At 44.2% G+C, this 26,565-nt stretch overlaps 1 protein-coding gene across 15 annotated transcripts in view; it reads right to left on the bottom strand.

Annotated features, from left to right (window-relative positions):
• The window catches only part of HBEGF (heparin binding EGF like growth factor), a 385,453-nt gene that overhangs the window by 298,198 nt on the left and 60,690 nt on the right, over positions 1-26,565 (bottom strand). For 13 of the 15 annotated variants that reach the window (XM_078067432.1, XM_078067435.1, XM_036124021.2 and 10 more), the window contains one exon: positions 25,012-26,457. The exons of 1 other annotated variant lie outside the window; for it this stretch is intronic. The gene's annotated coding sequence lies outside the window, so the exon portion shown is untranslated. Of the gene's footprint in view, positions 1-25,011; positions 26,551-26,565 lie in introns of those variants that run through there. One more of the 15 variants, XM_078067429.1, reaches the window with a different exon arrangement.

Here is a 26,565-nt window from a genome sequence, read left to right as displayed (position 1 = left end):
TGTGGAGAAAGGGGATCCCTCTTACACCATTGGTGGGAATGCAAGCTGGTGCAGCCACTCTGGAAAACAGTATGGAGGTTCCTCAAAAAGTTGAAAATAGAGCTACCCTACAACCCAGCAATTGCAATACTGGGTATTCACCCCAAAGATACAAATGTACTAATCAGAAGGGGCATCTACACCCCAATGTTTATAGCAGCAATGTCCACAATAGCCAAACTATGGAAAGAGCCCAGATGTCCACTGACTGATAAATGAACAAAGAAGTTGTGGTATATATATCCAATGGAATACTACTCAGCCATTAAAAAAAAAAAATGAAATCTTGCCATTTGGAACAATGTGGATGGAATTAGAAGGTATTATGCCAAGCGAAATAAGTCAATCAGAGAATGACAATTATCATATGATTTCACTCATATATGGAATTTAAGAAACAAAACAGAAGAGCATAGGGGAAGGGAGGGGAAAATAAAACAAGATGAAATCAGAGAGGAAGCAAACCATAAGAGACTCTTCATCATGGGAAGAAGACTGAGGGTTGCTGGAGGGGAGGGGATGTTGGGGAATGGGGTAACTGGGTGATGGACATTAAAGAGGGCACATGATGTAATGAGCACTGGGTATTTTTCTTCTTTTTTTCCTTTTTTAAATATTTTTTTTATTAACATATAATGTATTATTTCTTTCAGGGGTACAGGTCTGTGATTCATCAGTCTTACACATTTCACAGCACTCACCATAGCACATACCCTCCCCAATGTTCATCACCCAGCCATCTCATCCCTCCACCCCCCTCCACTCCAGCAACCCTCGGTTTGTTTCCTGAGATTACGAGTCTCTTATGGTTTGTCTCCCTCTCTGGTTTCATCTTGTTTCATTTTTCCCTCCCTTCCGCTGTAATCCTCTGCCTTGTTTCTCAAATTGAGCACTGGGTATTATATAAAACTGATGAACCACTGAACTCTACCTCTGAAACTAATAATACATTATATGTTAATCAACTGAATTTAAATTTAGAAAACAAAAAAGAAAGTACAATGAAAAATTATATGCCAATAAATTGGACAAATCTATAAGAAATGGATAAATTCCTAAAAACATACAGCCTTCCAAAATTGAATCAGAAAGAAATGTAAAATCTGAACAGACTAATGACTATGAATAAAGTTGAATCAGTAAGAAAAAAACTACCAAAAAATAAAAGTCCAGGACCAGATGCATTCAGAGGTGAATTTTACCAAATATTTAAAGAAGTTAATACCTATTCTCTTCAAACTATCCCCAAAAATAGAAGAGAAAGGCTCCAAATGCATTCTTTCTCTTTTTTTCCTCCCCTTCTTCCATGTGTCTATGTATATGCTGTCATATTTTATATCTTTTTTTAATCATAATTTTCTATAAAAGATACTGGGAAAAATTGATATCCACATGCAGAAGGATGAAGTTGAACCCTTACTAAGCACCATGTACAAAAATTAACTCAAAATGGATCAAAGACCTAAATGTAGGAGGGGCACCTGGATGGCTCAGTCCATTAAGCATCTGCCTTTGGCTCAGATTATGATCCCAGGGTCCTGGGATCAAGCCCTGCGTTGGACTCCCTGCTCAGTGGGAAGCCTTCTTCTCCCTCTCCCTCTACCCCTCCCCCCCACTCATGCTCTCTCTCTCACTCTCTCTCAGATAAATTTAAAAAAAGACCTAAATGTAGGAGCTAAACTATAAAATTCTTAGAAGAAAGCATTGGAGAAATCTTTCTGACATTGGATTTAATAATGATTTCCATGAAATGGAAAGGCACTGACAACAACAACAAAAAAGTAGATTAATTGGACTTCATCAAAATTAAAAACTTTTAAGCATGAAAGGACACTATCAAGAGAGAAAAGGCAACCCATGGAATGGGAGAAAATACGTGCAAATTATATATATAGTAAGGAATTAGTATCCACGTTATATAAAGAACTGCTACAATTAAGCAATGAAAAAGCAAACAACCCAATTAAAAATGGGCAAAGATTTGAATAGACATTTCTCCAAGGAAGATGAACACATGGAAGGACCCTCAACATCACTAATCATTAGGGAAAAGCAAATCAAAACAATGAGATACCACTGCATACCCATTAGGATGGCTACTAACAAAAAACAAAAACAATATAGAAAATAACAAGTATTGGCTGGATGTGGAGAAACTGGAACCCTGTGTATTGCTGGTGGGAATGTAAAATGGTGCATCTGCTCTGGAAAACAGTACAGTAGTTCCTCAAAAAATTAAAAGTAGTGTTACCATATGACCTAGCAATCTTACTTCTAGGTGTATACCCAAAAAAATCCTAAGTGAGTACTCAAGCAGATATGTGCACACCTATGTTTATAGCAGCAAATTCACAAAAGCCAAAATGTGGAAGCAACCCAAGTGTCTGTGAACAGATAAATGGATAAACAATATGTGGCATATATGTACAATGGAATAGTATTCAGCCTTTGAAGAGGAATGAAATTCTAACACATGCTACAACATGGACGAACTTTGAGGGCATAATGCTAAGTGAAATAAGCCAGTCACAGAAAGAGAAATACTATATGATTTCACTTATATGAGGGGTGTAGAGCAGTCAAAATCATAAAGACACAAAGTAAAATGGTGGTTGCCAGGAGATGAGGCAAAGGGGAGGAATGGAAAGTTATTGTTTAAGAAGTACTATACAGATTTCAGTCTTACAAGATGAAAGGACTTCAGGAGATGGATGTTGGTGATGGTAGCAGAATATTATAAATTTATTTAATACCACTGAACTGTACACTTAAAAATGGTTAAGATGGTGAATTTTATTCTATGTGTATTTTACCACATAAAAAAATGAAAAAAAAATTATTCCTTTTTCTTTTTCCTTTTTTTTAATTTGGTCCTTTTTCAAATCCACATGCTCTTTTCTTTTTCATAATGATAAGTAATGTTATATTCTTGACTAATAGAACATCATGAATATAATTATTTAAAAATTTCTTTACAATGTATTATCACCTGAGATTTGTGGCTTCTGAGTTCTTTCATTGGGGGCATCTGCTGATCTTTTTTATGACAGTTGATTTCTCCTGTGACTCATGAGTTTTTGACTAAGAATCTGTCTTCAGTGTAGCATGTCCTGGGCTGTAGAAACATCTGTAAGCATGGCCTCACATTCACTTCTACCAAAGCCCTAAGAGATTCATGGGTTCCAGACCAGTTTTGTGTTAATTCTTGACACCACATGAGCAAGCAAATCTGGAGAAAAATCACACTTGCCCTGGGCATAGAGTTGGCAGAATGTGATATACATTTATGGACTGGAAACCATTATAGTATGTTTCTCCCTTTCATTTGGGTCTTCAAAATAAATTATTTTTCTTTCTCTGCAAGTTCTTTTTTTAATTCTTTTCTTTTCTTTTTTTAAGATTTTATTTATTTATTTGACAGAGAGAGACACAGCAAGAGAGGGAACACAAGCAGGGGGAGTGGGAGAGGGAGAAGCAGGCTCCCCGCTGAGCAGGGAGCCTGATGCGGGGCTCGATCCCAGCACCCTGGGATCATGACCCGAGCCGAAGGCAGACGCTTAACGACTGAGCCACCCAGACGCCCCTTAATTATTTTTTTAATTTATTTTAATTAATTAATTTATTTATTTAATATATTTTATTTATTATTTATTTGACAGAGAGAGACACAGCGAGAGAGGAAACACAAGCAGGGGGAGTGGGAGAGGGAGAAGCAGGCTTCCCGCGGAGCAGGGAGCCTGATGCGGGACTAGATCCCAGGACCCTGGGACCATGACCCTAGCCGAAGGCAGACGCTTAATAACTGAGCCACCCAGGTCCCCTGCAACTTCTTCTTCTTCTTTTTTTTTTTTTTAAAAGATTTTATGCAAGATAGAAGATAGAAGCAGACTCCCCGCTGAGCGGGGAGCTCTAGTCCAGGTTGGAGGCGGGGCTTGATCCCAGGACCCTGGGGATCATGACCTGAGCTGAAGGCAGACGCTTAACCCATTGCGCCACCCAGGCACCCCTCTCTGTGGAACTTCTAAAATGGCAGGAAGAGACTATGAAAGTCCTGAAAGGTTTACAGTCCTTAGACACTTGCCACAGTGTCTAACCAAGATGTGGTCGCTCCTATTATTTTTACAGAATAGACTTCATGCTGAAGGCTTCACTAGTACAGAGATGTACTCCTTCCAAGGTTGAATCTGTCCACAGTTGTGGAACTTAAAAAGGTGATTGATTATCCCTCAGCTCTACTTACACATACTCAAAACATTTATTCATTCAACAATTATTTATCAAACATCTTTTAGACCCTGACCTAGGCCTTTGGGATATACCAATAACAAGAGACAAACTCCCTGGTCAGAGAGTTGGTGGCAAGGTGCGGGAGAGGGGTGCACAGACCATGAAAGGCCTTTGCAAGCTACTGTCAGGGTAGACTATTATTCTGAGTGTGATTGGAAGGCACTGAATAAATTCAAACCAGTTACTGATCTGATCTGAAGAGATTGATATGATCCCATTTTAAAGAGATCATTGTAGGTGCTAGGTGGAGAATGGATCGGAAGAAACAAGAGTGGAAACAAAGAGACCAGTTAGGAGACAATAAAAGTGGTACGAGCGAGATGATGGTGGTGTTGGTGAGGATGATAGCGACGAAGGTAGAAGTCGATGGACTCAGGTAGAGGTTACTGAACTTGATGAAGGAATGGATTGAGATCAGGAGGGTGCCAATGAAAGAAAGAGAGGAACCAAAGATCATTCCTAATCTCCAAATAAGTATGCTGAGTGGACGAAGCCAGACAAAAAAAGAGTAACATACTATCCAATTCCATGTATATGCAAGTCTAGAAAATACTAACAGATCTGCAATGGCAGAAAGAAGATCAGTAGTTGCCAGAGAGTACTGGGAATGAGGGGAGTTAGAAGAAAGGGATTACAAGAAGAAGAAGGAGGAGGAGGAGGAGGAGAAGAAGAAAGAAAGAGGAGGAGGAGGAGGAGAAGAAGAGGAAGAGGAGGAAGAAGAAGAAAGGGATTACAAAGGAGCATTAGGTAACCTTTGTGGTGATGGATATGTTTATTATCTTGATTGCGGAGATAGTTTCCTGGCTGGAAACTTACCAAATTGTACACTTTAACATACTCAGTTTATTGCGTATCAATCATACTTCAAGAAAGATGTTTTGTTTTGTTTTAAAGATTTATTTATTTATTTTAGAGAGAGAGAGAGAGAGCCCTAGTGGGGGCAGGCCAGAGGGAGAGAGAGAATCCCAAGCAGACTCCATGCTGGGCGCGGAGCCCCGATGCCGAGCTTGATCTCATGACCCTGAGATCATGACCTGAGCTGAGATCACAAGTCGGATGCTTAACCATCTGAGCCACCCAGGCGCCCCAAGAAAGCTGTTTTAAGAGGAAAATAAAGCCTTCTAGGTTTTTGACCTGAACAACTAGTTGAATGGTAATGTCTTTTACTGAGAAGAGAAAATTAATTCTTATGATATAGCCTACATGCAGTTTCAAAGCATCTGTGTAGAAATAATAAGAATAATCCTTCCCCCTTGTGAATAGACTATATTAGTTAGAGTATAGGTTTAGGTGTTACAACAGAGATCCAAATTGGCTGAAACAAGAGAGAAGCTTATTTATCTCTGTCACAATCATCCAGACAGATGCAGTGTAGGGTAAGTATGTGAATTCCACAAGGCCAGAGTTCCCGGGCTCCTTCTATCTTATCCATATGATCCAAGATGACTCATCACCACCAGGTCCATGGCCTAGCTAGAAGGAAGGGGGAATGGAAGGAGGAGACTCATTCATTCTCTTTAAAGCAATGTCCTAGAAGTGGTAGGTATGGTTCTGTTCATATCACGTTGGCCCGAACAGAATCATATGGCCATTCCTGGCTGTAGGAGACGTTGGGAAATATAGCTATTATTATGGGCAGCTATGTGTCTACTTAAACACCAGGGATTCTATTATTATGAAAGGAAAATAGAAGACAAAGATGGGGGGTGGAAATCTGCAGTTTCTGACATCAGAGTTTTTCAGCTTACTTAGCCATATCCTATTCATCACTTCATTTGATCTTTGCAACTTTGTAAGATAGATAGACCCCCAAGGGTTCATTTAGTTGGAGAAGAACTTTAGCAGTTTCAAAATATTTACTAGCTGTATGATCTAAGGAAAATTACTTAACTTCTCAGGGCTTCCATCTCTTTAACTATGAAATAGAGGTAATAATACTTATGAGTTATCATGTGAATTAAATGAGGTAATGCACACAAGGTTTCTGGTATATAGTTGCACCTAATTAACAGTTACTATTATTAAGTGTCGAGTACTGCAAAACTACAGATAAATAAAGGGCAGTTCATAGTACAGTGGGGTTCACAGATAAAAGAGAGTTATAAAAGAATATGAAAACTCTGCTGTAGAGGAAGTGACCCCAGGAGCTGGAAAACACAAAGGAGAGCCTCCTAACCCAGGAGTCTTGCTGGTTGGAGCCTTGGTTGGTTGCCAAGTTGGGGAGGAGAGAGGGGGATGAGCCAACAAAGTGAAGGGGATTAAGAGGTGCAAACTTGCAGTTATAAAAGAAATAATTCACAGAGATGTAAAGTACAACATCAAATATAGATATAGATAAACATATATATAAAAGAAAGTTCCTGGCAAAGAAGGGAGAAAGGATATTGCTGATATTTCTAGAAGTTTACAAAAAGACACCAAGGTGAGAGGCTGGTGTCTTCAGGGAAATAGGAGTTGTTTGGGGTGGCTGGACTATAGTAGCTTGTTAGCCATGAAGAAAGGGCCAGAGAGATCGATGAGGACCAATGGCAGAGGGCCTTCCGAGTCAAGCTCAAGAGCTTAGGATTTACCCTCTGGTCACTGAGTTCAGTGGAGTGTTATAAGCATGGGAGTGACTGGTCATATTTATGCTCCAGAAGATTACCATGGCTACTTCATGTGGAGTGATTCCCAGAAGGCAGAAGATGAGAAACCAGATCAGAACTGAAGCAGCCATCCACATCTGGTCAAGGGGCCACAACTAAGGTAGTGGAAGAAGAGGAGAGCCCCAAAGTTCATCTGCTCTTCAAAATTTCTGTCCTGTCTTGAGCAAGTTCTCTCTCAACTCTGCTTTATAGCAGCTGCTTTTGTATCAGATTACAAGAGAAACATCTTCTTTGATAACATTTCTTTTTCTAAAGATTTTTTTTTTATTTATGAATTGGACAGAGAGAGACACAGCGAGAGAGGGAACACAAGCGGGGGAGCGGGAGAGGGAGAAGCAGGCTTCCTGACGGGCAGGGATCCCGATGTGGGGCTCGATCCCAGGACCCCAGGACCATGACCTGAGCCGAAGGCAGACGCCCAACGACTGAGCCACCCAGGCGCCCCTGATAACATTTCTATATAAGGGTGACCAACCTTCATGGTTGGCCCAACACTGTACCAGTTTTTGCACTTAAAGTCCTTTGTTCTGGGAAACCCCTCAGTCCTGGGCAGGCCAGGATAGTTGGTAGCCCAACCTTTAGAGATTTATGGAGACGCAGTGTGGTATAAGGGTTAAAAGCAAATTCTGGAAGTAGATTGCCTAGATTCAATTCCATTGTTGTTGTTGTTGTTAACCAACTTGTTTTACTTTGGTCTGCAATCATAAAAAATAATCTAGAACCTTTGAGGCTGAATGATTTTCCCTTCACTTTTGCTATTGAAAACTAAATTTTTAGAAACTTAGATGCATGTTTTAATCTCAATTCACTCCTCACACATAACTGATAGTATGATGTAATTTCACTGTAAATATCAATAGAGAAGTTACAATGCCAATGGACATGGAGACTGGGCTAGATATTCAGGGTAATATGTTACTAGAATACATACGTACGTTACATTACATACACACATACAATACATACATTAATGCGTAATTTATTTTCCAAATAAGCTGGATTCAATTCTTAGCCCTATCTTGTATCAAGTACAGGACCTTGAGCAACTTAATTCACTTCTCTGTAGCCCAGTTTCCCCACATGAAAAATGAGAGGATGCAGTGTAGTACCCACATAACAGGGTCATCCTGAGGACTACATAAATATGCACTGAGTATTTAGAATGGTGCCTAGAGGATTCTATTTGTTATGAGCATTTTGAAATTACAGCTGTTACAAACCTACCACCTTCTGGTTTATTTCACTTCTGTCCCACATATACCCTTGCTCTGTGATCCTTTCTTGGAGGTCTCCAAACCCTTCACTTCAACCTCTCAGTCATCCAACCTAAGAGTGGTTAGAAAAGTAGTTCTGTGACCCTGGAGACTCTTTGACCTGTGGGTAAGCTCTGAGAATATTAAATGGAATTAAAAAGAATTGAAGGCTTTTAAAACTCTTTCCCAAGTAGGCTACCTCCTGATATCCTCAAGAATGGGTAAGTCTTCCCTGTTACCTTTGAAAGTGAATTCTGCACAACAGATCTGCCTAGGAGTAGGATGGGACTGGGTGGGGCATTTGTGAGGCTTGTATGGTAGTTCTGTGAGGCCTCAGGGACAGAGATGGGAAGTGATCCTTCCCAAGGGACACATTTGCCAAGAAACTCTAAGGTAGCTCTTCTAGCTGACAAAGTAAGGTTTGGAGCAGGGACCTTTCTCGTAGAGGAAGGAGAACCTTAGCTGTGCCTACCAAATGAAATAGTCATTGGAAACTGCAAGGAGAGGAAGTGACTTGTCGTAAGCAGGAACCGGTGGTGGCTTTTCTCAGGCACCCTGCCACATCTGATTCAATGTTTATGAAAAGTCCAAAGAAAGTGAATGTTTTCAATCAACCAGATGACTTAAACCTGTGTAAGAGATGAGGCTGGGTAACAGAGCATAACAAAATCTGGGGTGTTTATCCCACAGCTCACCAGAGAAAGTAAGGGTGTGGGGCCTGCCAGAGGGGAAATCCAAGATCGGGAAACTGCCCAAGAATAGAAAAGGAATAAAATCAGGGAATCAAATTTAGTGGAGAATCCATGCTCCATCACACTGGCTCGCCCCAAGCAGAAAAAGTTCATGGTCCTTTAGAACAGGAAGAGGAATACAATGGGGTCGAGTCAAAATCTGGACAAAACTGTGCATGCATTTTATAAATAGGTTCCAAAAAGTACCAGTACAGAAGAATGTTTTTCCACCCTCAGAGCTACCTAAGATGAGGTGACTAATGCTTTTTTTTTTTTTAATTTTTTTATTGTTATGTTAATCCCCATACATTACATCATTAGTTTTAGATATAGTGTTCCGTGATTCATTGTTTGTGCATAACACCCAGTGCTCCATGCAGAACGTGCCCTCCTCAATACCCATCACCAGGCTAACCCATCCTCCCAACCCCCTCCCCTCTAGAACCCTCAGTTTGTTTTTCAGAGTCCATTGGAGGTGACTAATGCTTTACCCCAGAGCACCCACACTTAGAAGCTCCAAAAGTTTTTATTTTAAGTAGCCTCCACACCCAGCATGGAGCCCAAAGCAGGGCTTGAACTCACAACCCTGAGATCAAGACCTGAGCTGAGATCAAGGGTTGGTCACTTAACTGACTAAGCCACCCAGGAGCCTCTCCCAAAGTTTTTTTTTTTTTTTTTTAAGATGTATTTTTTATTTCAGAGAAAGAGAGAGAGCATGTGTGCGAGTGGTGGGGGGTGGGGGTTGGGGGGCAGAGGGAGAGGGAGAGAATCTCAAGCAGACTCCCCACTGAGCACGGAGCCTGATGGGGGGCTCGATCTAATAACCCTGAGGTCACGACATGAGTCAGAATCAAGAGACGCTCAACCAATGAGCCACCCAGGTGCCCCTCCTCCAAAAGGTCTTTTTTTTAAAGATTTATTTATTTATTTGACAGAACAAGAGAGAGAGAGAGAGAGCGCGCACAAGCAGGGAGAGCAAGAGAGGGAGAAGCAGGCTCCCCGCTGAACAGGGAGCCTGAACCGGGGCTCAATCCCAGGACCCTGGGATCATGACCCAAGCCAAAGGCAGACACTTAACCGACTGAGCCCCCCTCCTCTAAAAGTTTTTAAATAAATATTTCTTTTCATTATGAGAAGCTAAAAATTTTAATATTTTTCTTTTGTAAATTAGAAGAACATAAGTGAGTGTAGCACCTAGTAAGCAAGAAACTTAGTTGAAATAGGAAGCCCCACATCCTCCACCTTGTTACTAACTCTCATAAACATCCACAAGAAATCCAGGCTTACTTTTAGGTTAGCTTCCACAGTAGAGTCCATGCCTTTTTCCTTCATAGCTCCAGAAAGAGTCCCAGGATTGGGTTTCCTGACCAGCTTGGGTAATTGTCCATCTTTAAAACAATCACAATAGCCCGAGATATAGAACGCTCTGATTGACCAGGTACAGGTCATTTAGCCATTTCTGGAAGGCTAGGGGTGTCACCCTCACCCAAAAAGCACATGGACTGAAGGTGAGTGGAAAGTATCTTCTTTACAAAAGAATAAAGTATAACTATCCAAGGAAAAAGTATTGGATGTCACAAAAAGAAAAAACAAAACAAAACACGGATGTCCACTATTTTAATCCTCTCTCCTAATGAATAGGTCAATTCCATTTCAATGGGCTTCATGATTCTTCCCAGATGGTGATGGTCAGGGACCTCAAGGAAAGAGTCCTGCTTTGCACTGGAGGCCTTGGATCCACTCGACATGGACAGTACCGTCCTAGGGGACTGAATCTAAGACCTAAAGTTGCTCAGAGATTGGTAACCCTCTAGGGTCCCCTCCCTCTTTGGGAGCTTTATACTATCGCTCAGTAAACTTTTCTGCCCACCAAAAAAAAAAAATGTTGCTCAGAGACAGTAAGACTATCTGTCTGTTTCATTAAAGGCAAATTGTAGCCATGGATAGGGATGTGGAAGTTACCACTTCCTTTTGTCCCCTCAGCTAAGGTCAAATGCCTCAGCCTGGTTTGAGAAGATGGGAAGGTGTGGTTGGCTGTGGGTGAGTAGCCTCTGTGACCTCACAGGTCTTTGCCTTTCTAACCACAGTGATTAGTAGAATACCTAAGAGGTCACTAGCAAAAGAACTTACCCTGGAATACTGGAATCTGAAGACAGAAGGCCATATAGAATTAGGAAGCAAACTCTCTGAGGGACCCTTATTAATCCATCCACTTGTCACATATCTCCATTGTGCTCTGCCATCTGAAGTGGATCCTGCATACAATTTCCTGAAAAGAATCCTAGGCTCAAAGAGCTGGAAGGGATCTTTGAGTTCTTCCAGTCTACCACCTCACTTCACAGTTGAGGAAAATGAGTCTCACAAAGGAGAATTGACTTGGCAAGGACACAGTAAATTGGTGTCCAAGCTCAGACTGGAGCCCAGGAGTCTTGGAGTCCCTTCCAGAGTTCCTTCCATTCTACCCTGTGGCCTCTCTTGGGTAGATTCCAGCAAGACTATTGAGTTTCAAATAGAAGGCTCCATTTGTCTTGGGAATATGGAACTCCTTTTTGTAGCCACTTACCCTCAAATGCACTTAAACATTCAGATCTCGAAAAAGGCCTCAATTCCAGAGCACAAAGAGATGAGATAGAAAAAGCTTCAGGGCTCTGCTCCGGAGAAGCAGGATGAACCTGGTGTTCTTTCAGATGTGGACTATGCTCTGGGAATTTGGGGTACTCCATAAATACACTAAGATGTCTAGGATATCCTTATACTAAGTGTCGTGCCTGTGAGGTGTTTTTTCTGGGTCAGGATGAACATAATCTCCTCAGCATCTCAAAGGGGCTAATCACCCTCAAAACGTTAAGAACCACCACACTAAAGTGATTTTTTCCAGATGTGGTTTGTCATCAGAATTACCAAGGAAGCTTTAAAAGCACTGATATGGGGGCCCCTCCTCCTGGAGCGGCGGACTCAGCAGATCTGTGCTGGGGCGCAAAGAATCTGCATCTTTTAGACGCTCACAGGCTTAGCAGCTGTAGCTCTAGAAGAAAATACTACTGGAAATGCTTTCCTGGAATGAAGAAGAAAAAATTACCTCAGGACTTATCACTTCAAAGCCATTCTGATGTAAATGGTGTTTATGACAGAGAAAAATTAGAATTCCTGGAAAGAAGGGAGAATTGGGACTCAAGAAGCCATAGAGATAATGGAATTCAGAAAAAGGCTAAGGTTCTGTGATAGCACATTGTGACCACCGCTTACACCTAGGGAAATCAGCTCTTAGCTCATATTTTGTCTCTCTGACTACCCTCCAAGGACTGTCAGATACTGTGAATCCCCAGGGCTCAGGACAGTTGAGCATTAGGGCAAATCCACCATTTCTCGGCATTTGTATAGTTTCTGAACAAAATACTATGCATATTTTGTTCATTTATGCATGAAACAAATATTTAAATGCCTACAGGATGATGGGTTCTGTTCTAGCAGTGAACGAATCGGACACCCTCCCAGGCCTCAGGATCTTCAGTCTGGCATGGGTATGGGATTCATTTCATAGACTGAGCACTGGGGTCATAAAGAGATCTTCCGCCCCCCCCCCTTTTTTTTTAGCAGCTCCATCACACTAGTTTCTCTTCTGTTTCTAGAACACACCATGCATTTTCTTCTTTCTAGGCCTTCTATGCGCCTGTTCTCCAGAACATTCTTACCTGCACTCTGCCCAGTCCTCTGCAATGAAACCTGTGGGGCTCAGCTTCAATGGCCTTTTCATAAACACCCTTCCACTCCTCCATTTAAAGTAGTTCCCCCTGTTATCCTCTCTCAGAGCAACTTATACTTTTCCTTCATGGCATTTATCACAGTTTTTAGTAGTATATTTATTCACATGATTATTGTTAAACTTCACTTAAATAAAAAGTAATTCAGGAGCACCTGGGTAGTGCAGTCGGTTAAGCATGGTTTCAGCTCAGGTCCTGGTGTCAGGGTCATGAGATCGAATCTCACACCAGGTTCCGTGCTCTGCCAAGAGTCTTCTCGAGATTCACTCTCCCTCTGTCCCTCCCGCTCATGCTCTCTGTCTCTCTCTCCAAAATAAATAAATAAATCTTTTTTAAAAAAGTAATTCATACAGTAACTACATATTAAATGAAAACGTAAATCATATACCAGGAAAAGAAACTTAGCTTCCTGCTCCTGACCCCCTGATTCTCGATTCTTTTTCGCATAGGTACATGCTATTAGCACTTACATTCTCTAGATATTTTCTGGAGTCTTGTGGGTCCGTGTAATTATTTATTAGCTGGTTACCTCCTGTACCAGGCTGAGGGCAGGTACTCTGTCTATTTGTTCGTTGCCTTTTCCCTAGTACTTGGCCCATAATCAGCGCCTTAGGTGTTGGTGGAATGAATGTAAGGATGTTAAAAGAACAGAGAGAAGGAGTCAGTATCTAAACTGCCAGCTCATGTACGTCATCCGTACCTCCACTCAGCACTGAGCTCACAGTAAACCCTACTGATGCTCCGTGCTCCCCTAACTTCCGGTTTACACCTCTGTGGGAGCAACTTCTCACGTGGTGGTGAAATTAGACTTCTCTTGTCCGCCTGTCTCTCCCAGTAGACTGTGAGCTCCTAGAGGTCAGAGACCACATTCAAGCTGTGCTAAGCGACCCAGAAGTTAATGAACACTTTCTAACTGGCTGCTTGTCTAACCTGACTCACTGGACTGCTGGCTCCTTTGCATTTCTGTTCTCAAACTTCCACTTTGCAGTCTGTCAGAGTGGTTAGGTGTTGTTATTTTTCCGGCGAAGACTAGTGTCTTCTTCAGAATCTCTAGAGAGATGCTCTTCCCTTGGGCTTTACTGCAGATTCTCATTTCTTTAAGGACTCAGTTTTCTCATCTTAAAATGGGGATAATCATGCCAGCCTTCCAGGATTGTTGTGAAAATTAAATGAGGTCTTCTGTGAAAACATCAAACACATCAAGGCAGTTGTTCATTTCCCCACTCACTGTCAGCAAGAAGAAGAGTCTCTGTGCCTATTTTCCTAAAAAGGAGAAGTCTCGGCAGGGGAAGTAGGGTCTGGCAGACAGGAATTTTAATTCCAACCTGTTCAAATATTATCGAGACAATGAGATGAGAATCACTAATAAAGTAAAACAAAAACAAAAACAAAAAACCCTCACAAAAACCAGAAAACAAAACTGCTCTCTTTGAACATTGACTTGAAATACAATGGTTGCAGGTCAAAGAAGCTGCTGAGTGATGAATCCTCAGGGAATACAGAGATTCAAGAGGTCCCTCAGGGCCATATGCAGTCTGTCTCATCTTGCAGGTGAGACTCCCTCCTTCTCCTCCAGGCTCCAGCCACACGGAGCCTCCTTTGTTCCTCCAAGCATACTTTCCAGAAGGCCTTCATTCAACCATGTATTTATGCAACAGTTATTTCTAGACTTCCTACTATGTGCTAGGCATTATTCGGGCAGCTGGGGACGTAGTGATAGGCAAGATAAGCAAGATAAGCCACAGACCCTGTTCATGATGCTAATATTCTAGCGAGAGAGACAGACAATAAACAAATTGACAAAGTAATATAGGGATTTCTGCCTTATTTACGGTTGCATTTCCAGAAATGAACATTGTACCCAACACATAGCAGATACTCCATAAATACTCATAGAGGTGAAGGAAAAGAGGTGAGGGAGAATGGCAGCTAGCCTCAGGGAAGAGAGAGGAGTGGCCAGCTTAAGAGCTAACATGACTAACCCCCACAGGATCATTTCACCCCGAAGATGTGCCCAACTTACAGGGGGGACCAAAATGGGTTGGAGCCTACCCTCCCTGTTGGTCTCCAAGAACATGAGTCTAGGGAGGGGAAGCAGTGGCTTATCTTCATTTCTATCTACCCTGTGTGTGTGTGTGTGTAGGCATGGAAAAATGGGAACCAATGAATGGGGAAAAGCCCCAGACTTGCCAAGTGATCTTATCCACTCCTGTGCATTCCTGTGCCAGAGACTGGCTAGCTGGTTGCCAAACTCATTTCCTCTTTCTCACGGACACCTACCTAGATTACATCTTCCCACCCTTCTTGTAGTTAGGTATGACCATGTGATGAGCTTTAGCCAGTGGAGTGTGGATGGAAGCGATAGACTCTCCCATGCACCATCCTTCATGCTCTTTTTCCATCACAGTGACCTTGGAAACTGTGTGTTAAAGATGGCAGAGACACAAGATGGAAGGACCTGGGTCCCTGCACTGCCCCTTGGAATAGCGTCTGCCATGTATTAGGGCCACTCATTTTGGACTAACCTGAGTGAGAAATAAGCTACTGTGATGGGCCCCTAGGGATAGGAGTTTGCCTGTTAGATTAGCTAGCACTATCGTAACTGTGCAGTTCCTCACTCTCTCTGGGCCAATGACACCGCTCCAGCCCAGAGCCCATCCCTGGGCTCAAGACTTGGCTCTCTAACTGTGCACCGAACATTTCTACTGACAAGGTGGTCACTACCTTAGACTTAATGTGACCAAAACTGGGCTTGCTATCTTCACCTCCCAACCAGCTCCTCCTTCTCCGGAGTGGCCAATCTCAGTGGACGGCACCACTTTTCACTCAGGCGTACAAGCCTAAATCTGTCATCTTTAACTCCCTTTCCCTTTCTCTCATCCTCTACGTACCTCTTGAATTCATACACTTCTCTTCTCATCCACTGCTACTACCATCAGACACTACGATCTGGGTACTGTGACAGCCGCCAACCAACTGGTCTCCCTCCGCTACTACGGCTACGCTTCTGGCCCGTTCTCAACCCTGCAGCCTGAGGCATCTACCCAAAAGTAGATCTGATCATGCCACCTCCTACCTACACTCCTGTTAAACCCCTGCACTGGCTCCGCGTCACTCCGAGAAACCAGGCCAAACTCCCTGGCACAGTTTTGAAGGTCCCTGTAAAATCTGGCCTGGTCTCCCTCTGCAGTCTCTTCATCTCTTCTACTGACCCCAACCCAGCTGTCTACACTCTTGTCACACCAAACTCATTTCAGTTCCTCATTCACATCATCCTCCCTCTCTGTTCTGTTACCTCTGCCTAGAATACTTTTTTTTTTTTTAAGATTTTATTTATTTATTTGACAGAGAGAGACACAGTGAGAGAGGGAACACAAGCAGGGGAAATGGGAGAGGGAGAAGCAGGTTTCCGCCAAGCAGGGAGCTCGATGCGGGGCTCGATCCCAGGACCCTGGGATCATGACCTGAGCTGAAGGCAGACGCTTAATGACTGAGCCACCCAGGCGCCCCAAGAATACTCTTTTTTTTTAAATAAAGATTTTATTTATTTATTTGACAGAGGGAGAGAGAGCACAAGCAGGGGGAGCAGCAGAGGGAAAGGGAGGAGCAGGCTCCCCGCTGAGCAGGGAGCCTGACAAGGGTCTCCATCCCAGGACTCCAGGATCATGACCTGAGCTGAAGGCAGACACTTAATGGACTGAACCACCCAGGCGCCCCTAGAATACTCTTAATAACCTCCCCTTTTCCCTTGGACCACAGCTGCTCATCCTGCCTTACCTTGAATTTTACTCCTTCAAGGAAGTGGCCCCCTTGACCCCTGGAGCAGGCTCACTCACCTGGCACCTCCTACTGCCCATCATAACTGTCTTGACACTTGATTATTGTGATCTGTTTGTCTATCTTCCCTGTTAGAGTGCAAGCTCCTGGAGGGCAAGGCCTGGGTTCTGCTCACTCTTGCATTTTTAGCTTCTAGAACAAAGTAGGAATCACTGTATGTCTGTTACATGAATGCATGTGAAAGCAGTGAACTAGTTCAATCATTGACAACTGAAACTTGCAATACAGACCCTCTCAACAGCCTCTTAGGAATATCAGTGCTCTCTTATGATAGCAAACAGTTAATTCTCAGAGTTTCTCTGCAGTCTGAGTCAGAGTGATTAACCCGGCTTATTAATGAGGAAACAGAGCCCCAGGGGAGCAGGTGATCTGCCCCAGGGAGGCAGCGAGGTGAGGTAGTCACAGGGCTCCAGCTATGACCAAACTGCTTCCACCTCCCCCTCCTACTTTTCTTGTTTCTGAGCACCAGGCGGAAATGTAATGTCATGACACATTGGGGGATTTCTTTCTCCCATTGCATTTTTCTGATGTGACTCCGGCCTGGGAGCTTGGGGGAGCACAGGCTAAGGGAGGAGGGGGGCGGGTGGTGGGGAGGGTCCCGCCGCATTCCTCAGCGGCCCCCGTTTGCATAGCTCGGAGAAAGAAGAAAGAAGTTAGCAAGCTTTGGCAGAAGCACTGGGCATTCAGCTCCTGTTCTGGCAGCTGCAGAGGCTGAGCCCCAACACACGCTCTGCCAAGGCCAGGGAGGCAGGCTCTCTCTCCCGGCTCCAGCTGCCAAGATGAGGTGGAGGAGGTCAAGGCCTTGGCCTAACATGGGGGAATCACAGAAAGAGTCGCCTTCTTTCTGCCTGGCCTGGCAGCCAGTTGGCCATGAACCATTAAGTGTGTGCGTATGGGGTGGGGGTTGGGGGGGGAGGAGTAGTGTCAGGGCCTCAGTGCAAACTCGTTCCAGGTTGGAGAGCTGGTGTGGGCATCTGATAGCCCCTCACCCAGCCTGGACATATTGGAGGGGCAGCCCCTGGGCAGATGTCCCCACCCAGCTGTTGGGGCCACTGCCATCACATTCCAGAGCAGGCCCAGCACCACAGAGTGTGGCTTTTGAGAAAGAGCGTGAGGCCCCACTCACCATGGAAACTAGGCCTCCTAGGAAAAGGTCACATATTTGATGTGGCTGTCATCCGGGCACCTTAAATGCAGCACTGTTCCTGTTTTCCTGAGGCACCCGCCGGCTATGAAGCCCTGAGACAATGGGGGTGGCCGCTGACCTGTTGGCTGGCTTTAGGCAGGTCCCTATCACAGTTTCCCCTCCTCAGCAAAGCCCACGGCTGTAACCGCTTACCCAGCCTGACTCCAACCTGCACCCACTGGGACGATCCTGCAGGCTGAGCCATGAGTCTGGCAAGGACCCGGCTGGGCCAAAAATCTGGAAAAGGAGGTGCCCACAAGACCCACAAGTATAAAAACTAGCAGAGGGCTAGAAGTCAGAGCTTGTTAATAGCTATCATGGATTGAGTACTTACTCCACACCAGGCACTGTGATAAATGCTTTATATGCATTAAAATACTTATAAAAACCCTAAGAAAAGTGAAGCTTTGCAAGGTTAAATAACTTGTTCAAGATTATTATATGACCAGAAAATGGCATGGTTAGGGTTTGAACCCAGCTTTGTCTGATCCAGAGTCTAAACTCTTTTTTAAAAATTTTTTTATTTAAATTCAATTAATTAACATATAGCGTATTAGTAGTTTCAGCGGTAGAGGTCAGTGATTCATCAGTTGCGTATAACACCCAGTGCTCATTCCATCACGTGTCCTCCTTAATGTCCATCACCCAGTTACCCCATCCCCCCACCCACCTCCCCCCCAGCAACCCTCAGTTTGTTTCTTATGATTAAGAGTCTTGGGACACCTGGGTGGCTCAGTCGGTTAAGCGTCTGCCTTGGCTCAGGTCATGATCTCGGAGTTCTGGGATCGAGACCCTTATGGGGCTCCCTGCTCAGCGGGGAGTCTGCTTCTCCCTCTCCCTCTGCCACTCCCCCTGCTTGTGCTCTCTCTCTCTCTCTGTTTGTCAAATAAATAAATAAAATCTTAAAAAAATAATCTTATGGTTTGTCTCCCCAGAGTCTAAACTCTTAACCTCTACTCTACCTTCACTCATTCATTTATTCATGCATTCATTCATTTATTCCACTGTCCATTCACTCGTGCATGCATCAAACATTTAGTGAGAGCCTCTGACGTACTGGGTGCAGGCACACAGAGCTGCAAAAGGACACGCTCCACGGCTCCAACAGCTCACAGTGGGTGAAGCAGGTGAGCACACAATGACAATACGTGCGGTGATGAAAGCCATGGGAGAGGAACACGGAAGCTGCTATGGGAAGAGGACTGAGTTTCCTTGCATTGTCCAAGGCCCAGTGCTGTGATGTGCAGAGGAGGAGTGACTAACACACCAGGACTGAGTGTGGGTGGCAGACTTTCTCCAGAAGGTGCCCAAACACACACCTGGAAGAGGATGTTTGTACCTGCAGGCTTGAACTTTGGTCAGACTTCCCAGGCCTGGAGTCTCGGGATCCAGAGTTCTAGCCACTGGGCAGAAGAGAATACTTACTCCCCAGTGGACCTGATCAGGCCCTCCTTCCCAAGCCTAGCGCCTCTCAGGGCCACCCAACCCACTCAGTATCACCGAAGAAATAGAAGTCAAGACTTCCTAGAGAGCCGTGGGTTGAGGTCATGGTTTACATGGCCAGCCTTAGCCCAGACACTAGGAGCATAAAAGAAGAACTAACTGGTAGCTTCTTCTTTCTGTCATGGTCCCATCGAAGCTGGCCTGCTGTCAAAAGCTAGGGTCGGCAGAAACAAAAGTAGTCCCTCATTAAAAGGAAGCCAATCCGGTGACTTCTAGGTTAGGCAAGAAAATAAGGGTTAGGGAAAAGTGTGACTTAATTCCTCCCATCTGTCTGGTTCCTACACCCACATGTGTCTTTGGGGAAGCCTCCCACACAGGCTATGATCCATTAACTACAGCAATCCAGCCCTGAAAGGAGCCCTTTTCCTTAGACGCCCTGTTGGTTAGTAATGGCCAAGATGCTGGGAGGGAAGAATGGAGGGAGGGAGGAGGGATGTTCTCTGAAGAGCGAGAGGGCAGCTGACTTCCTTCACAGCTGTGTGGGTGGTAGTGAGCTAAGAGGTCCCTGATCTCTTCTCCATCAATCAAGGGGCAATCAAGAACAAATGTGCAATTTGAAAAGTTCAAAAAGGGGGCGCCTGACTGGCTCAGTTGGTTAAGCGTCTGCCTTTGGCTCAGATTTCAATGATCTCAGGGTCCTGGGATCGAACCCCATGTCGGGCTCCCTGCTCAGCTCAGCGGGGAGTCTGCTTCTCCCTCTCTCTCTGCCTGCATCTCCCCCTGCTTGTGTTCTCTCTCTCTCTCTCTCTCTCTGTGTCAAATATATAAATAAAACCTTTAAAAAAAAATTAAAAAAAAAAAAGTTCAAAAAGAAAATCCAAGCCACAACAACCTCCAAATTATATTAATTTGGTGGTGGCCTCATGCTCCAGAAACCAATCATGGACGGGGCAATTCTAACTTCCTCCTCCTGCTCTTGGATGAGGTGAGCTTTTTTTTTTTTTTTTCCTCTAGGGTTGGTCTTCATGAAGCTTCACTGTCTATTGCTCTATTCCCTGGAGGCCTGGCCTGGTCAGGGCACCTTATCACAGCAAGGAGGAGAATACAGAGCCTTCTCCTCTCTTCTCTTTTTGGAGAATGGTGGCCAAGACAGGAGTTCATGGTCAGCGAAGAGCCTGGGCCCTCCTGCAGGGGTCAGAGGCAAAATTGCATTAGCTGGCAGAAGTCTTGTGCAACATACTCTACCCCTCTGAGCCTCAGGGCCCTCGATTGTGAAACTGGGGATAAGAATACTACCTGGGGCACTATGAGGATTAAATAATATTCTATAATAGGAGTACACTTTAGAGGTGTAAAACACCATATAAATGTCAGGTGCCCTCATTTGTTTCTGTCTTCAGGTCCTTCTTAGTTACACTTTTGCCTCTGTTTTTTTCCCTCCTTGCCTCCCCCTTCCTCTCATTGCCCTCTCTCTGGTGCCCTCCTTCACACCATATAGACTTACTACGTCCACAAAAGAATGTTTATTTATATGGCCCCCATGAACTCCTCCCGTATTCCTTCCCATTTTGATGAATAGAACCATCGTTTACCCAGTTTCTCAGGTTAAAATCCAAGAAGTGATCTTTGATTCCTTTTTTCTCATAAAGCCCACATTCCATCCATCAGTGTGTCTTACCGGTGATTCCTCCAAAACATATCCTGAATCTGCCCATTTCTCACCACCACCTCTCCTACCACTGTATTCCTGGCCACCAGCATGTCTTGCCTGGATGACTGCAAAGGCCTCCTAACTGGTCTTGCTTCTTCCACTTTTGCTCCCTAGAAGCCCCTCTGTGCATATCAGAGTCATATTTGCAAAACATAAATCAAATCATATCACTCTTCTGTTCAAAAGACTCCATTGGCTTCCAAATTGTTCACCATGGTCTACAAGGCCCTACATGATCTGGTCCTTGCCTCTCTCTTCAACTTTCAATGACTATGCTGCAGCTCAGGGGTCCCTTTCTGTCCTCCATACAAACTATGCTTATTTTTGTCTTAGGGCCTTCATATGCCTGATCTCATCTTGTCTCTGTTCAGGTGTTAACTCCTCAGAGGGACCTTCCTTGAGCTGCCTATATAAATTCTGCCCCCAGTGACTCTTCAGCACATCACCCTTTTGTGTGTGTTACTTATTTCTGAAGTTATCCTATTTCTTTATTTATACATGTATTGTTGGTCCATGTGTCAGTCTCAACGCTGTTCTCCAGTGATAAGAATAATACTTGGCACATTATAAGTGCTCACTCAATTTTGTGGATGAGTGAATGAATGCCCTTACTCCAAAGTACTTCTCTTTCTTTTCTTCCCCCACTCTCGCTCCATCAAAATGCCCTCTCCTTCAGAGCATGGATTTCATTTGGAAGGTGATAGGGAGGCCTCCACAAATATTTGTTGAATGAATGAAGCTAAAATGAATTACATCAACAAAGAATCCCAGCCTCTTGATGCTTAGCTATTCCCAGAAGTATTAGCATTCTCAAACAGGAAGCTTGAATTTCAGGCATTGTTGACAAAGGGAAGAATTTCAGGCCAGCCAAGTTGAAGTGATATATTTGGACAGAGTTGCTGTTCCCGGACTTCTTAAACCCACAAGTATTTATTAAGACCCTTTAAAGCTCCTTTGAAACCACAGTTGACATTAAAATGTAAAACACCGATTGAGAAGCATTGTTTGTGTCTGAGGAAAAAAACTATGGACTGGGAAGTGGAAGGCTGGGTTTCAATGCCCAGTGTGCCTCTAATTAGTTCCTTGGACAAGTTGCTAAAGATCACCAACATTTACTGAGTATCTAGCATGTGCCTGGCCCTGAGCGGCACTTTCTTCGCAGATACCATTTTTGCAACTTCTCAGGTGGATATATTTAGTATCTTTTTTATAGGCAGGGAGACAAGGTCAGAGAGGTCAGGTATCAGGCATGAGGGCACTCCCTGATAAACAGCGGACCCAGGATCCTGTCAGCCTGCCCCCTGTACCTTCCCCTGTACCCTGATAAGGCACCTCACATCTTCTCCCATGAGTTTGTAAACGGTGTGTGTGGGGGCTGCCTGGGGAGGAAACTCTTGGGCTCTAAGGAGTTGCTTTCTAAGGTCCCTTTCATATGAGCGCCTCACTGTAGCGTTTTTTCTGGATGAATACGAGAGGAAGAGAAAACAAGTCTGGCCCGAAGAACTCATTTGGGAATGTAACTTAGTGGTTAGAGTGAAGGCTTGGGAGTTAAGTTTTCAAGTTAACATCTGGACTTCACCACTCATCTAAGGCATCCACAACTTGGGTAGCCAGAGCACCTACCTCCTAGGTCATCACGAGACACAACCGAGGTGATGCCTGTAGAATGTGGGGACCGGCTTAGTGAGCACTCCATGACTATCAGATAGTTATTTGATTATTAGCCTAATAATGATTACTATGAACATTATAAAAGAAAGTATGGAAAAGGGGCCAAAGGGGAAGTCCATCGGAGAAGAGGTAGGTGCTTGTCAGTGCACAGGAAGGCCGGTCTTGACAAGTGGCTGCAAGTTCAGAGGCTCCCAGAGCCACTATATCAGCCAAGGAGATGCCCCGGGTGTGGGGGGGGGGGGAGGCTCCCAACAGCCGCAGTGTCAGGAGAGAGCCCCTGAAAGGCAGGAAGCCCAGAGGCCGCAGGAAACATTAGCTGGAGAAACAAAGTGTGTTTGAAAAGCTGAGCCTGGTGCAAGATAGGAGCAGGAGAGAGAGCCCCGCGAAGAGTTCTAAGTACCTCACTGACCGCTTCTTGGCCTTTTGGCTAAGATCAAGTGTAAGTACCTCACTGACATCTGTTCTGTTTTCTCTGATTACCAAAGTAATATACTGGTACTTCATAGAGCTTTATATAATGCAAATAGCAAAAGAGTCCCCGATCCAAGTTTTGAAAAATCTTCTTACTGTAGTTGAATACATACAGAGAAATGCACAAACCATTCTCGAAGAATTTTCTCAAAGTGAATACTCCCAGGTAGCCAGCACCCAGATTGTGGAACATAACGTTCATCAGCGCACTGGAAGTCACCCTGTTTTGCCCCCTTCCAGTCACTACTGATCCCAACAGGGACTTTTTTTCTGATTTCTTTCGCCCTTGATAAGTTTTACCTGTTTTAAAATTTTATTTTAAGAAAACTTTTAAAGATTTTATTTATTTTAGAGAGAAAGAGAAAGTGCACAAGTGGGGAGGGAGGGGCCCAGGGAGAAGGAGAGAGAGAGAATCTCAAGCAGACTCTGGGGAGCACAGAACCAAGGCTGGGCTCCATCCTGCGACCCTGAGATCATGACCTGAGCCGCAAAGAATTGGATGATTAGTTGCCTGAGCCACCCAGGAGCCCCCAGTTTTAAAATTTTAAATAAATAGAAACACAGAGAATGTACCCTTTTGGGGTGCCTGGGTGGCTCAGTGGTTAAGCGTCTGCCTTCGGCTCAGGTCATGATCCCAGGGTCCTGGGATCGAACCCCGCATCGGGCTCCTGCTCAGCGGAGAGCCTGCTTCTCCCTCTCCCTCTGTTGCTCCCCCTGCTTGTGCTCTCTCTATCAAATAAATAAAATCTTTCAAAAAAAAGTATATATAAGGGGACTCCTGGAGAAATTTTAGAGTATCACAACTCTCTAAGAGAAGAGGATGAGGAGAGGGCAGTCCAATGACACTTGTCCAATGACCTCCCAATGGATCTCTCTGCTTCCAATCTACCAAGGACACCATGGTCAGATGATCTGTCCCAAATTCCACTTTTATCCTGTCATCTCCCCCCACCCTCCCCAATAGAGGCCCTTCTTTAAACCCAACCACATTTCCATGGCAGCACTGGATCACATACCTTGCTGGCCTTTGACTAGATTTTAGTCATTTCTTATATTCATTCATCCATGTTACAAATATCGAATGCCTACAATCTGGGATTGGAGTGACATACACATCCCTACCTTCATGAAGCTAACATTCTAGCAGGAAGAGCTAGATAATCAACAAAGAAGAATATGTTAGTGGTGATAGGGGTCTGGTGGAAAAGAAAGCAATGTAGGGAGAGTAAGAAGAACGGGGTGGGTGAGGAATGTGCTGTCATCTAATAGGTTGGTCAGGGAAAGCCTGCAAGGCAGACAAGAGCTGGATTACGTTTTACATGATTGCTCTGGCTACTATGTTAGAAACGGTCTATACGAGAACAAGGGGGAAGAAAGGAGACAGGCGGCCTTCGGAAGAGTTCGAGCCAGAGATGATGGTGAATTGGACCGGGGTGATGGTAGGGGCAGTGATCAGAAGTGGCTGAATTCAGCATATATTCCAAAGGTAGGAGTGACAAGGTTTGCTGACAGATTGGTTGTGGAGCATGAGAGGGAAGTCAAAGGTGCCCTGTTCCCGCCAGGGGCAATGCCTCATTGGGTATATAGTGCAGGACCAGGCCCCAAGTCCAGAGTCTATTGACTGAATGGGTGGACGTCTTTCCTGATTACAGCCAGCCAAAATTCCTATGTGAGAGGTTTATTTTCTGGTGTCTCAGAGGTGGTATGATATAAATATTAAGACAAATAATTGCAGTCAGATTGCCAGTCCCAGCTCTGTCACTTACCAACTGTGTATCTTCAGGTAAGTTACATAACCTCTCTGAGCCTCAGCTTTCTCCTCTGGAAAAATGGGATGATGATAGTACCTCCATCACACTGTTGTCAGGGATATGGAGATAGTGTCCATAAAGAGGCCTGGCATAGAACCTAATATCAACTCAGGCCTTAGGAACTATGTTAAACCAGTTCCCAGACAAAACAAGCAGACAGAAGTCTGTGGAGTAAGGGTTATCTTTATTTGAGTTGCAAAATATAAATATGAACCAGGTTTGGAAATACAGGTTGTAACAGTTCAGAAATGGCACCAGAAACTTCCAGAAGGGACCATGATAGCATACCTTTTTAGTTTTCGGTGAGGTGGGTGGGTTTCCACAAAAGCCCTCCTCACCTCCGAACTCTGTAGTAATTGGTAGGTCATCAGTTAACAAGAACAGTCGGCTCCAATGTTTCGTGCTCCTCCTCAGCCTTTTTCTTTGCTAATACCTTCTCTAGACTATCCTCTGCTGCACTGACCCCTGCATGGAGTAGCACCAGAAGAATGGCAGGAGTAAGAGAAATGTCATGACACAGGGAAGAGGGAGTTCCCACTCTGTGGGCCTGGGGCCATGGGGGTTGAGGAGCCAGGAAAGCTGCCGGCATGGAAGCCCAACCTCTTACGAGATTTCGCAGGGAGAGGACATAGGCAAACACCAATATCTGTTACGCTTGGACATCAGCACTGTGGGCTTTCAAAACACAAACGGTAGACAAAATCGCCTAGGCAAGACCGCAGTCCAACTCATAGAGTGGATCTGACAAAGTTAACTCCTATATCCTGACTCTACTGACCTCCCGCTGTGGCACTGTGATTGTGAAAGATCTTCAGAAATGTGGACAGAGAACAGATTACTACGGATGGGTCACAGAACCATCTCAGAGTTGTGGCAGAGGGGTGCGACACTGAGCCAGACAGTGGGGCGTACAAGGTCGAGGGCCAGGAAATCGCCAAAGTAACAGACTAGGCACTTGAAATATTATTGTTAGATTGTTAAAAACTAAATAAATTAACATACATAGAATAAAATAAATATATAATTTAAGAGGCATTTTACAAACAAACAAACAAAAAATAGTTGTTATTCTTCCGTCTGGGTAGAAGTCCCAAAATTCAGAGTTCTCGGGCTTGTGGTATTTATTTCACAGTTAGCTCATCAAATCCAGCGCTCGAGGGTCCAAATGGCAGATCCCTTGGTGGCTACTTGAGTACATGGCTTCTCAATCTTTGTAACTTTCTTCCAATCCACAAAGCTTTCCTTCTTCCTCTCCTTCTTCTTTTTTATCAGTCAAAGATCCTGGAGCATATGGAATACAACTGGCATCCGAATCCAGAAGTTAATCGTTTAAACACACTTATGAGGATACGTGGGGTTTGGAGGAGGGGAATCAGAAGGGCATGAAGGTCTCTCACTTTTGCTTTCTTCTCACCAAGATCCCATTTTGACATATTCCGTTTGGCACTTGAAGGCTCTGGTATTTTGGCAAAAATACCAGATTATGGGAGGCCCAATCTAGATAGCAACTGGGAACGAAGGAGTCTTCCTGACTAGCTGTGACGTTCTTTCCCTCTGCAGAGTCTACGATCAGCTGTGCCTTCTCAGAGGTAGCAGTCCCCCCACAGATTCCTAAAGCACAAAAGGAAGGCATTTAAAGCTGGATCCAGTCTTAAGAGGTCTTAAGAGTTTCCCAGGTCCAGTCTTATGAAGTAGGAAGGTCATCTGGGAATGGGCAGA

The sequence above is a fragment of the Halichoerus grypus genome, chromosome 2 (assembly GCF_964656455.1).
Source record: "Halichoerus grypus chromosome 2, mHalGry1.hap1.1, whole genome shotgun sequence".
Lineage (NCBI taxonomy): Eukaryota > Metazoa > Chordata > Mammalia > Carnivora > Phocidae > Halichoerus > Halichoerus grypus.
Note: the sequence above shows the minus strand (reverse complement) of the source record. Positions and strands in the feature narration are given on the sequence as shown.